A 14,601-nucleotide genomic window follows, 5' to 3' on the forward strand; every position below is an offset into this window, starting at 1 on the left:
TTTGGACTCATTCTTTTACCTAATTATGGAACTGTTGATAGGCCCATAGAAGTTGATTTGCAAGAGTCTTTTCTCATGAGGATTTTTATTTTGGTGGAAGGAGAGAGGACAGACACAGAAAGACACAGAGCCAGTAGAAGAGGAGCATGGAGTATGTGGAAGGGATTGTTCATATATATCAGCCTACCCCCCACAATTTCTATCTGAACTGTAGGAAGAAAAGCTGCCTGAATAAGCTCTTTGTATAAAACATTTTTTTTTTTTGAGATTCTGGGACACAGACATCATGGATTCGCTGCCTAGAAGGGTGAGGAGATAGAGTGAGTGCTTTACCCTAGTTGCTAAGAGAGAGTTCCAGAGACATTTCCTTGAGTTCTAATCCCAGCTCTATAAAATTCTGGAAAATGTGACCTTAGACAAATTAGTTCAGTAAGTCTCAGTTTCCCAGCTGTATTATTTTTCTGTGGCTGCCATAGCACATTTTTACAAATGTGGCAAACAGAATTTTACTGTCCCATAGTTCTGGAGGCCAGAATCCCAAAATTAAGGTGTTAGTGTGACCATGCTTTCTTATGCTCTGGAGAGAACTTGTTATTTGACTCTTTTAGCTTCTGGTGGTTACTAGAATTTTCTAGAATTCCTTGGTTTGTGTTTGCATCATTCCAAGCTCTATCTGTCTTTATATTCCTTTCCTTTGCCTCTGTCTCTCTTGTGTGAAATCTCCCTCTGCCTCTCTCTTACAGTAAATACTTTTATGATCAAATTTAGAACACATGTAGATAATCTAGGATAATCTTCCCATGTCAAGAACCTTGACTTAATCACATCTGCAGAGTCTTTTCCTTTATAAGGTAACATTAGCAGGTTCCGGGAATTAGGACCTAAAATTTTTGAGTGGTCATTATTCATTGTACTACAGTACATTAGAAAATAGTGACAATGTAAATGCCTATCTCCTGGTCTTGTAACAATGAAGGAGCAAATACAGATAACACATTTAGCATAATTCCTGGAATACTATCAGTAAATGTTAGATATTCTTCTCACTAAACTCTAAGCTCTTTGGAGCTTATGTCCATCTTCACAAACCATTGTAGCCCTAATGACCAGCAGAGTGCTAATAAAAAATAAACATTTGTTGGAAAAAGTGGAATAAAAAGGATCATTGTCCCCAAATTTGTTTGCTCAAAATGTGTCATGGGTTATACTGAGGAATCTGGAAAGTACAGCAGTACTTGGGAGAGTTGGTATTTGCAGCCTTGGGGTCATTGGGAGAAAACACCTGTGGGAGGAATATGAGTGTTATCAAGTGGGGACCACATGGCTGATAGTGGCTAGGAGGCTATCTCCAAGTGTCTGGGAATTTGAGAGAGCAGTGTTCACAAATACCCTGGGCAGTCTCAGACAAATTAGGATGAATGGTCACCCTAGGTAGAGGTCCCAAATTGTTCCTTTACAGAGATGTGGGTATATTCCCTCTTACCTCAGGATATATCTGGCCATGGATGGGGAGACTAGAACCTAGAATCAGATTTACCTACAAACTCAGGGAATTACCCTAGCTGAAGATGCAAATGCAATAATCAGTTTAGGAAGCACATCTAGCATTCAGATAGTGTAGTAACATTTCCCAGATAAGCAGACCATCTATGATGAGAGGCCAAGATAGTGTTATTAAGCTGGAAAAGGCAAACAGAAAACAGAAATGGGGAATCCAGATAATTGTCAATATATACAGACAGGTTATACACTCAAGAAAAAGGTACATGTTATGATTTCAATCTTCTTAATTTACTGAAGCTTGTTTTATGGACTAAAATGTGATCTCTTCTGGAGAATGTTCTATGTGTACTTGAGAAGAACATGAATTGTCTTATTTTTTGATGGAATGTTTTGTATATATCCGTAAAGTCCATCTGGACTAAAGTGTTTTTCAAAGCCATTGTTTTCTTATTGATTTTCTGTCTGGGTGATCTATCCATTGATGTAAGTGGAGTGTTAAGGTCCCCTACTATTATTTTATTACCATCAATTTCTCCATTCATATCCACTAATATTTATTTTATGTATTAGGTGCTCCAGCATTGGGTGTATAGATGCTTACAATTGTTTTATACTCTTGTTGGATTGATCCATTTACACTATGTGATGACCTTTTTTTTGTCTCTTGTTTACACTCTTTGTTTTAAAGTCTATTTTACCTGGTGTAAGTATTGCTACTCTGACTTTTTTTTCACTTTCACTTGCTTGGTAAATGTTTTTCTATCCCTCCACTTTCAGTCTGTATGCATCTTTAGGTCTGAGGTCAATCTTTCATAAGCAGCATATAGATGGGTCTTATTCTTTTTAATCCATTCTGCCAATCTATGTCTTTTGATTGGAGCATTTAGACCATTTATATTTAAAGTAGTAATTGATAGGTATATACTTATTGCCATTTAAAAAATTTGTTTTCTCATTGTTTTTGTAGTTCTTTTTTCCCTTTTTCTTTGCTTGCTCTCTTTCTTTATAATTGATGAATAGCTAAAATGGTTTTTTGGGGGGTTTTTTTTGGGTTTTTTGCTTTCTTTCTCTTTATTTTTTGTGTATCTATCATAGATTTGGGGTTTGCGGTTAGCAGGAGGTTCATGTAAAATATGCTAAGTAAATAGCCGTCTGTATTAATTTGATAGTCATTTAAGTTCAAATATATTAAAAAACAGGAACAGAAAAAATCTTCCTTTTTCTTTTTGCCTTTCTCTTCCCTTTTTGCTTTCTCCTCTACATCTTATGTATATGTTGTCATGTTTCACATTTTTTTACTCATATTTTTCTTATGTCTAATTATGGCCATTGCTTTTCCACTTAAAGAAATCTCTTTAACATTTCTTGTAAGTCTGGTTTATTGGTTCATATAAACTCCTTTATCTTTTGACTGTCTGGGAAACTCTTTAATCTCTCCATCAAATCTTAATGATAACTTTGCTGGGTAGGGTATTCTTGGTTGTAGGTCTCTTCCTTTCAGCCCTCTGAACATATATCGTGCCACTCCCATCTGGTTTGCAGAGTTTCTGCTGAAAAGTCAGCCTATAATTTTATAGTGTTTTCCTTGTGGGAAACTTTTTGTTTCTTGATGCTTTTAAGATTCTCTCTTGATCTTTAACCTTTGACATTTTAGTTATTATGTGCTGTTGTGTGAACCTCATTGGGTTCATATTGTTTGGAACTCTTTTTGCTTCTTGGACTTAGGTGTCTATGTTCTTTGGACTTAGGTGTCTATGTTCCTCCCTAGGTTAGGAAAGTTTTCAGTTACCATTTCTTCATAAGTTTTCTACACATTTCTCTCTGTCTTCTAGGAACCACATAATGTGAATGTTTATTTGCCTGATATTGTCTAAAAGATCTCTTAATCTATCCTCATTAAAGGCAAAATTCTTCTCTTTTTGCTATTCAGCTTGTGTGCTTCCCATTACTCTGCCTTCCTGATCCCTGATATATTCTCATGCATACTCTAATCTACTGTTGATTTCCTCTAGTGTATTTTTTATTTCTGTTATTACATTCTTCAATTCTGATTCTTTTTAATATTTTCTATCTCTTTATTGAAGGTCTCACTAAATTTTCCTATTCTTCCATCCCTGTGAGTATCTTTATGATCCTTACTTTAAAATTGTTATAAACAGGAAGCCTGCTTCCTCCTCTCTCTCTCTGCCTGCCTCTCTGCCTACTTGTTATCTCTCTCTGTCAAATAAATAAATAAAATCTTAAAAAAAATAAAATTGTTATCAAGTGTATTGCTTATCTCTGTTTCATTTAGTTTTTTTCTGACATTTTTTCTTATTCTTTCTTTTGGAGCATATTTCTCTGTTTCTCCATTTTGTTTGACTTTTTGTGTTTGATTCTATGATTTAGAAGAAATTCCCACTTCTCCAAAAGTAGAAGGAGTGGTCTTTTGTCTGATGTCCTCTATGTGGATTATGTATGCTTGGTGACTTTTGCTGGCTGGCTGGAACTGTGGGTGTATATGCTCATCACTCTTTTAAAGGGGAGCATGTCTCCATCTGTCTTGCTCTTCTATTGCCATTCTTTCCATCTTTGGTTGTTCAGTAGCTAATCAGTCAGCCCTCAGTTTTTCTTCAGGAGGGATTGTTCTATTAATAGGTGTAATTTGGTGTGTTCTGTGGAGGAGGTGAGCTGAGAGTCTTCTTACATCACTGTTTTCGACTGGAACTCAGGAATGGAGTGTTTTTTATATAAGCAGGTGGAGGCTGCAAGCAAGTCTAGATATGTATTGTGATTCTGATGTTCTCTCTTTCATAACTGAGAGCCTCTTGCATGTTTTCTCAGTGCTTATTTATTTGTAGGTGCTGCTTTGTATGTGCATGGTTGATCCATCTCTGCATGTTTCTCTTTTAGGACCAATGACTCAGTTTTCTTCTGTTTGAGTCCCTTTTTCCCTGTCCCTCTACTTAGCCCTTATCCCCTATTCTATTTTATCAGATGAAGGAGGTGTCCTTCATCTGTTTCTTTTCTCTAAAAATAATACAAAATGGAAGTTTATATTTTTTGCATTATTGGATACCATTTAATGTTTCTTGTTAATTTAAAAAAGTCCAACAAGTAGAATGTTTGTTTTACTCTGTTTAATAAGAGAGCAACAGAAGAAGATGAATTGCATCACTTTTAAGTTATATGGCCTTCAATTGATTTTTTTCTTGCTCCTGTAGATTAGTGGTTCTTTATTAGAGGGGGAAAAAAGATTTTTCTTCTTGATTTAAGTGTTTTATTTCTACATAAAACCTGATGTGCTTTATAGTTATAGTTGCTTTAGCCAATTACCATCTGTGTAAAGTGAGAAAGGACAAATATTAATATTTCATTTTACTGAGAATAGATTAAGTAATGTGTTCCAGATCAAATAGGAACATTAATATCAACATTAGAATTTAGTGCTTTGAATTATTATTTCAGTGATTAAAAAAAAATGCTGAACAAATACCAAACTACAAAAATTAGCATAACAAATATTCATGAAACTATCACCCATTATCTTTTCATCCTAATACTTCGCAGGTTTGGCTCTATTTTTCTTTTTGTTTGGAAGAATAAATGTTGCAGATACAGTTAAAATATATACTCCCCTATACTCCTTAATTTTCCCATATTTTTTCCTCTCTTCCCCAAGGTAACTATTTCTGAATTGAATTTTAATCATTCCCACATATTCTTCCATACTCCTAATTCATATGTACTGGCTCTTATGCAGTATACAGCACTGTTCTGAAACTGAAAATACTTATGTAGATTGAATAGTAAGTACCATTTTGCAACTGCTTTTAATTGCTCTGACCATGTTTTTGATATTTACCTATGTTCGTACATGTACTTTAAGTTCATTTATTATAATTGCACTGGAAAATTTTCTATATTGTATGAGTATACATGATTTATAAATTCATTTCAGCCTAAGAAGTCTTTCCATTAGATTTCATAGCACAATATTTGCATGATTTTGTTATAAATTGTAAGGGGAAGCATTCGATCCATATTATTATACCAGTAAAACTTTCTCTAGTATTTACTTAAGTATTCAGTTATATCACAGTTTCTGCTTCGTTTTAGCAACAAGGACTATTTCATTAAGTGTATCTACCCTGGTATGGATTTTAGGTATAAACTAAAGGTATAGAGTGGAGTTTCATTTGTTGTGACATAATCTAGGTCACATGGTAAAGACTATGAGTTAAACAAAGGTGTCTATGCTTGAAAATTTTAGTGAAAAATAATGACATATTTAGGATTCTGGGTTATTTACTTTTGTTTTCTTTATTGACCCAAACAGAGGTAATGTTGTACAAGCTCATAACAAAATGGAGGAAAACATGGAGAACAGTTAAGTAAGTTGTGCTACATTTATCCATAAGATGGAATATAATGCAGGTAACAAATTGGCATTTAAAAGACATTTTAATTAACAGAAGGGACAAATGTTAAGGGTAAAAATACACAAGTGAAAATTAGAGACAATACTGTTTCCAAAAATCAAGTTGGAAAAGTCAGTGTGGAAAGCATTATGAAACCTACTTTTGGGGCACCTGGGTGGCTCAGTGGTTTAAGCCTCTGCCTTCAGCTCAGGTCATGATCTCAGGGTCCTGGGATTGAGCCCCAAATCAAGCTCTCTGCTCAGCAGGGGACCTGCTTCCCCCTCACCCTCTGCCTGCTTCTCTGTTAAATAAAAATATAAAATCTTAAAAAAAAACAAAACATACTTTCTATTTTTCTACATTTTTTCATATGTTCTTAATCTTGGCTGTGCATCAAAATTACTTGTAAAAAAAGGATATGGTCACAAATCACCCCCATTTTTAAAATTAGAATCAGTAGAGTTAATGGCTTGGGCTCTATATTTTTGAGGAGTGCCACAGGTAGTTCTGATGCTCAAACATGTGAACTAACTGGTTAAAGTATACATTCACAGCATGAATGGAAAATATGAAATAAGATTAATCTAAATAAAAACTAGGCAGGATCCCTTTTGGGGGAAAATGTAAGATGTACCATATTCAAGATGAGGGAAGTCAATTTGGGAAAGATGTTCATCCTTCCCAAATTAATGTACATAATAAATTCAGTAAAATACCAGCTACATTTATTGGAACTTGGCAGAGTTATTCTGGAAAAATATGGAAGTTTATATGGAAGAATCATCAAGTCAGGCAAAGTAGCAAAGAGAAAAAACCCAAATTACTGTTATTTCATAAACTTCAGTGTTTTATGTTGCTCAAGCAGAAATAACACATTTTGAAGTGACTAAGCTCATCTGTAAATTGGAAGGCAAGGGATGACCAGTCAGAATGATCTTTTGGAAGTTAAAAATACTGAAGTAAATTAGAAACACAAAATTGTGTTAAAAAATGAGTTCAGATTAAAAAAAAACCAATTGAGATCAAGAGCTCATATGTGTAATACTACTACTGTCAAATTTGTATAGAAATGATCAAAAATAAACAGGGTAAAACTTTTTGTCAAAATTGAAAATTAGATGTATGGATTCTTATTTCATACCATAAACTGAAAGAACTGTACAAAAAATGTTTAAGAGATACATGTCTTATCACATATTAATATATTATAAAGCAGTATCTCTAAATAATTTACTAGAGCTTGAAGAGAAAGTCAGATCAGAGGATTAGAATAGAAAATCCAAAGACAGTTCTAAGCAGTGGGCAAAGGATGAATTATTCAATACATGTGTTGAGAACCATGACAAAAACATGTTTAAAAGAGAAAACCCCCCTGCTAACCAACCTACTTCATTGAACAAAATATATCCTAGGGGTATCAAGACAGAAAATTCAGGAGGAGATTTGATGCCTTTATGACATTGAATTGGGCCCCACAAAACAGCCTAGTGATTTTCCTATATTTATCTAACCAGCTTCTTTCCCCCTCTCTCAAACCTTTCTTAACCCTTACAGGGTCTAATGTCTGTGTCCATTACTCAAATGATGGTCTGTCTCTCACAGAAAAAGAGAAGTCACCAGTTGGGTGCAATTTACTTATTTATTTGTTATTTTAAAAAAATATTTATTTATTTATTATAGGGAGAAAGAGAGAGCTGGAGTGGGGAGGGACAGATGGAGAGGGAGAGAATCTCAAGCAGACTATGTGCTGGGCAGGGAGCCCGACTTGGGGCTCAGTCTCAGTACTGTGAGATCATGACCTGAGCTGAAACCAAGAGTCAGACCTTTAACTGACTGAGACACCCTGGCACCCCCAGTTGGACTATTTAAACTGTTGGAAATAGCAAAAACAAAAAAACCCAAAGCAATAAAACCAAAAACACAGAGGACAAATTATCAGTTTACATATATATACTCCCTTGTTGTTTTTGTTTTTGTTTTTGTTTTTAAGATTTTTAAAAAAAATTTGACAGAGAGAGACATCACAAATAGGCAGAGAGGCAGGCAGAGGAGGAGGGGGATGTAGGCTCCCCACTGAGCAGAGAGCAGAGATGCAGGGCTTGATCCCAGTACCTTGAGATCATGACCGGAGCTGAAGGCAGAGGCTCAACACACTGAGCCACCCAGGCGCCCCCACTCCCATGTTGTTTTACTCTTCTTTTGCTTCCATGGAACTGTTATCTCTCTTCACAGACCAAGGTTTTTTCTATCCTTTGAGTCTCATCTTTTCTATAGTCTGAGGTATTAAATTGTGTTTAACCCTTCCCTCTCTACTCTATCTTCAATATCTTTTTCTCTGTTAACTTTTTCCCATCAGCATAAGATACTTTAGTCACTTCCCTCCTAAGCAAATTGTATGTGTATGTGTCTCCTGTTTCTCTTCCCATTTACACACTTCAGGGAAAGTATTTTCTCAATGTTCTCATGTCTCTTTCATGCCTGTGCCCATTTGAATCTCCCCACCCTGTACTTCACCACAAAACTGCTCTCACCTAAAGGTAACTTCTCTTTTCCTAAATCTAATGAACACTTTGTTCTTACAAATTATCTTTTTGTTTTCTTTTATGGTAGACTTGTTTTAAGTTTAAAAATTTAACATATGTGGTATAAAGAGCACCCATTTTTTATTTTTTAAATCTAATTTTTATTATTTATTTATTTATTTATTTTTAGATTAGATTTATTTATTTTTTAAATTAACCTATAGTGTATTTTTATCCCCAGGGGTACAGGTCTGTGAATTGCCAGGTTTACACATTTCACAGCACTCACCATAGCACATACCCTCCCCAATGTCCATATCCCCACCACCCTCTCCTGTCTCCCCCCTCTCCCCAGCAACCCTCAGTCTATTTTTTGAGATTGTCTTTTATGGTTTGTCTCCCTCCCAATCCCACCTTCTTTCATTTTTTCTTTTATACCCTCCAACCCCCTCACATTGCATCTCCATTTCTTCATATCAGAGAGATCATATGATAGTTGTCTTTCTCCGATTGACTTATTTCGCTAAGCATAATACCCTCTAGTTCCATCCACATTGTCACAAATGGCAAGATTTCATTTCTTTTGATGGCTGCATAGTATTCCATTGTGTATATATACCACATCTTCTTTATGCATTCATCTGTTGATGGACATCTAGGTTCTTTCCATAATTTGGCTATTGTGGACATTGTTAAGAGCACCCATTTTTGAGTCTACTGCTCAAAAAAGTTTCAGAAAGTGAATATACCAGAGTGACCACCATTCAGAAAAATTTATAGAACACTACTTGTTGTCTGGAATCCTGTTGTCCATTCCCATTTCCTAGTGGTAACCACTGTTATATCTTGTCTCACCACATACTACTTTTGCCTATCTATAAAATATGAAACTTAACAATATGCACTCCCCAGAATCTGGCTTCTTTCATTCAATGTGTATTAGAGAGTCATCTGTATTATAGGTTTCATTTTTATTGCTGAATAAAAATGATTGCATGAAAATCTCACAATTTGTTTATCTGTTGTCACATCTGTGGGTTATTTCCAGTTCTTAGCTATTATAAATGAAGCTTCTGTAATGGAACTGAACCTTTGAGAATCCAAGATTAAGCTTTTGTGCTTTTCTCCCCAGGCTCCAGTAACTCTTGGATTTGTGTTTCAGTTTCTGCATTCCTAGAAGAAACGGTACGATTTCAAAGATGTGATAGGTTTACTTCTGTGTTTTGTAAGACTGGTTTACAAAAGAATTTCTTTTCTGTTTAATTGTTCACTTCCTTTCCTTTTCCAACTTCTTTGTTTCCTTCTGTTTTTCAAAGCATTTCCAACAGGAGTAGAACCCCATTGTAAAAGAAAGAAAGAAAAAGAAAGAAAGAAAGGAAAGGAAAAAGGAAGGAAGGAAGGAAGGAAGGAAGGAAGGAAGGAAGAAAGGAAGGAAGAAAGAAAGAAAGAAAGAAAGAAACTTTATAGATTAAAAAAAGGGCTGTTGGGTAAGACTGGAATTATTAAATATTAAGTAAAAATTCTCTTCTACTGTGGATTGCCTCTGATTGTCTCTAATGTCAGTGTTATAATTTTTTTTTTTTGCTTTGTAATCAGTATATTAAGGAGACATTCATACATTCCAATTGCTTAATTCTGATAACCAGATTTAAGCTTGTGAACATGACTTTTTAAACATACAATTAAAGCTATTCATCATAATTTGCTATACTACCAACATTAAATTACAGTTACTTCAAAGCGTTATTTAAAGTAAGCCTGAAACATACCTTAAATTAAAAAAAAAAACCTTCCTATCTCATACATGCAAACTTCTCCACGTAAATGTCTCTTCATTGTAAGTTACCCTGCTCCCGAAGCCACTACTCTGAAGCTTATCATGGTCCAAAGAGAAGGCAAAAAAGTATAACCAGGACTGATATATATATATATTAAAAAAAGGGGAAGGAAAAGATGGCACAGAAGGGAATGCAATTCTACAAGTGCAAGCCCTCAAGCAGCAGCATATGACAAACCCCTTCTTTAAAGAGGTATCTTTTCTATCACTGATACCACAGGCCAAATTACATAGCATGCCATCTTCAAGTAACAGTTGAGGCAATAAATGCAGAGGCATCACAATGAATCCCACTTAACATAACTATAGACCAACTATAGACCAACTATAGACCACTATAGACCACTTAACATAACTATAGACCAACTATAGACCAATTTCTCTACAAATTCTTTGTCTGATTGCCAATTAAATACAAGTTTTAATTTCATAGCTTAACAGTTAAGGGTCATACATTGAAGTGAATACATACACCCAGCATTTCAGTCTGAGCTGTTTCATATACATAGAACTGAAATTAATTACAAGGTATGGCCTAACAAATGCTAGGGGATAATTTTTTTGAAAGCAGTTTTTACAAATATTAAACTTATCTATGATGACTGAAGTCATCATACATACGGGGCAAAGTCAGAGCTTTTATATTTGAGTTTATTCTTCATTTAACTTTTAAAACACTACTATAGTTGAATATTAAAACAAAAACAATAGCAAGTAGTGAGCTATGATTATAGTCCTTCACTCATTCACTACTGCACATAAAATGCCAGCAGTGTTATTCACTGGCCCCATTAAGAGATCTGACACTGAACACCACCCCTGGGATGATGTTCATCATCCTCATATGCTTCCTCATTTTAATGGCACCATCTTTCCTGATTTGGATCAAAGTCCACCAATTCTACCTGGTCCATTTCATCAGTCTCTTCTACTTCCTTCCTCTCAGGTAGGAGTTTTTCCAGCAAAGAGAGTTTATCAGGAGACAGAAAGCTATTCTCTGGAAAATTTACCTTAAATTCGATGATGAGGCGACCCTTCTCATATGGCCTACGATAAATTGGCATGCCTTCATTTAGCACACACTTGATATCTCCATGCTTGACAATTTGACCTGGATGAGAGGTGATGACAATGGTTTGGTTGTCAAGAGTAGATATTGGCTTTTGAAAACCGCACAGTGCTTCAACCAGCTGTATGTCCATACACATGGAAAGGTCTTCTCGCCGAGTAAAAACAGCATGGTCCTTCTGATCTAAAACAATGATAATATCTCCTGGTTCCAGTCCTGGTTCTTGGTCTCCCTCACCATGGAATGTTATCTTCTGGCCATCTTTCATGCCTATGTCAATATGAACTTCTAGAATCTTCTTCTCTCGAACTATCTTCCTTCCATTGCAGCTTTTACATCTATCTTTAGGAATGATCCATTCCCCATGGCCCTGGCACTCCATGCACACAGACTGAATTTGCTGAACCATTCCAGGTCCTATCTGATGAATTCTTATTTGCATTCCAGTACCTTGGCAATTGGGACAACACTCAACTGCTCCTTTCTTACCACCTCAGCCTTCACATTTATCGCAAATCACATTCTTTTGCAGAGCTAGTTTTCTTGTTGCACCATTATATAAATCTTCTAAGGTTACTGAGAACTGATGCACAACATTTTTACCACTCCTTTCTCTCTGCATTCTTCCTCTTCCTCCAAAAAACATATCAAAGATGTCCATGGGGGAGCCAAAACCACCACCAGCTCCACCTTCTTTAATTGCCTGTTCACCTCCTTTGTCATATAATTCCCTTTTCTTTGCATCAGAGAGTACTTCATAAGCTTGAGAAATCTGTTTAAACTTCTCTTCTTCATTTGGATTCTTATCAGGGTGGTACTTCAAAGCCAGTTTCCTGTAGGCCTTTTTCAGTTCTTCTTGAGTGGCATTGGGTTTGACCCCCAAAACATCATAATAAGTGGTTTCTTTCACCATTTTCTACAGCCGGTGAGAGGACCGAGGCCGATGTGGGGGAGCGGGAAGGAGCGTGTTGCTGGGCGCAGCTCGTGTAGCCGCCGCTCCTCCGCATCTCACCGAGCGTTCTGGAAAGTTCCCTATAATGTTTTTTTTTTTGTATTTAATTGAAAATGGACTGAATGAAATTCTGCTAATTCTGTTGTATATGCTCTTCTTGCTTAGTCATACTGGTTTCTAATACTTTGCCCTTGTTCACTTTTGCCTTAGAAATTTTTTTTAAGGATTTTATTTATTTGACAGAGAGACAGAAAGAGAGAGGGAACACAAGCAGAGGGATTGGGATTGGGAGTAGCAGGCTTCCTGCTGAGCAGGGAGCCTGATGCGGGGCTCGATTCTAGGACCCTGGGATCATGACCTGAGCAGAAGGCAGATGCTTAATGACTAAGCCACCCACCCAGGTGCCCAGGAATTTTTTTCCTATAGATGAGACATAAAATTTTATCAAAATTTTCATATGTTCTGTAGAAGATAAAAAGCAAAAGGAATTATTTTTACTTTTATAACTCTCAAGAGGGAATACAACCCTCAGAGGGTCTGAGTCTAAGCTCTTGTCTTAGAGACTCTTAAAACTTTTAAGAGACTCTTAAAAAACTTTTCTGTTTTACTATAACATTAGAAGTTACCAAGCATCTGAGGACAATCCCTTACACAGGCTTTTGGGCGATCTGAAGGTCTTTGAAGAGGGTCAGTGGGGCTCATGTTGGGGGTTGTGGAGGAGTAAGAAAGCTCAGCATAACAGAGAGACAGCTTTTTTGAGACTGGGAAGGAGATGGGTTTGGAGGATCTACCAGTGACAGAGATATAAGCCCTGTGTGCTGCAAGGACACTAGGCCAGTGGCTTAAGGATGGTTCCAGACCCAGTGACTGGGCTACTGAAGACAAGATCTGAGGCTGAGCCTGTTTGAATAGAGGGAGTCATGATGAAGGGCTTCTGTGGACAGCTAGGACAGTAGTGTCTGACGGACAGAGGGGAATGAATGCTAGCAGTGATATCATAGTGGAAGGTGACAAAGACATCCATGCCCCAGTCCCAGGTACATGGCAAAAGGGATTGTATGGATGTGATTGGTAAAAGATCTCAAGATGTGGAGTTGATGTTGGATTTATCTGGATGGGTATGGTGTCATCACAAGGATCCTAATGAGGGAAAGAATGAAGCAGGAGAGGCAATGGCAGAGATGTAAGTATAGAAGCAAAGGTAGGAGTGATGAGATTGCTAGCTTTGAGGGCAGAAGAATGCCATGAGTCAGAGAGTATGGGCATACTCTAGCAGCTGCAAAAGTCAAGGAAAGGCATCCTAATGTAATGCAGCCCCATCAGCATTTGATTTTGGCCCTGGGACCCATTCTGGCCTTCTGACCTCCAAACCTGTAAGATAATAAATTTGTATTATTGTATTATTTTAATCCACTAAGTTTGTGGTCCTTTATTATAAAGGTAGTAGGAAATTAATACACTGGTCACACTGGCCTAAGGGTCAGACTTCTGCCTCATTTTTTGGGTTTCGCAGAGGTTCTTCCGAGTTTGAGTTTGTCCTAAGGAAATAGACCTTTCCCCAACCTCCAAAAACAAAACAAAACAAAACCAAAACAAAACAAAATAACAAAAACCAAAACAAAACAAAAGCAAAAAACAAAACAACAAAAAACCACACACACAACAATAACAGGAGAGATCAAAGATCTTATCATTTTAATGACTGGAGCATAGAGTCAGATATAATTTTATTTAAGAAAATAAATCGATATTTTGTGCAATGGTATTGTGGCTCATATATGCCTCTCAGTGTGCATGATTCCTTTAATTATGACTCAAAACAAGCATCATATGAGTCTCAAAGGGTTAATCCTTGTTTCCTTAAAATTTCTCTATATTACTTATAGAGTAAGTAATAAGTAACTTATTACTTATTACTTACTCTACTTATTATTAAGTTTAACTGGTATGTACTGGTAGGAAGTATTTGACTAATTTATAATAATGAGATCTCTAACAGGTGTAGCTGTAATCTTAGGGGCAAAAAGTTCTCTTGCCCTGCCGTATAATTGCTGCAAAGTATTTGCAGTGGGAAACAGGAAGTGTAGTTTGCAGCACTTACTTGGATTTCAGGGAGAAGAAGGGGGAAGTCCTTTCAAAGAAACTTCTGGAAGCTAAGGAGATAACGCATAGTTTTCACCATAGCAGAACAAAAATTGTTCTTCTTCCTACCAGGAAGAAAGGATCATTATTTTCCTCTTCTAGGAGTAAGCAGTCCTGGCCTAGTGCAGAATGGGAAGGTACAGAAGCAGGAAGAGGCAGAGAAAAAGGACAGGAGG

General features: G+C 36.4%; 1 pseudogene; it reads right to left on the minus strand.

Annotated features, from left to right (window-relative positions):
• Nucleotides 1-11,119: 11,119 nt before the first annotated feature.
• LOC132027926 (dnaJ homolog subfamily A member 1-like) lies at nt 11,120-12,265 on the minus strand (annotated as a pseudogene).
• Between the last annotated feature and the right edge of the window lie 2,336 nt (nt 12,266-14,601).

The sequence above is a fragment of the Mustela nigripes genome, chromosome 12 (genome assembly GCF_022355385.1).
Source record: "Mustela nigripes isolate SB6536 chromosome 12, MUSNIG.SB6536, whole genome shotgun sequence".
In the NCBI taxonomy this organism is placed as follows: domain Eukaryota; kingdom Metazoa; phylum Chordata; class Mammalia; order Carnivora; family Mustelidae; genus Mustela; species Mustela nigripes.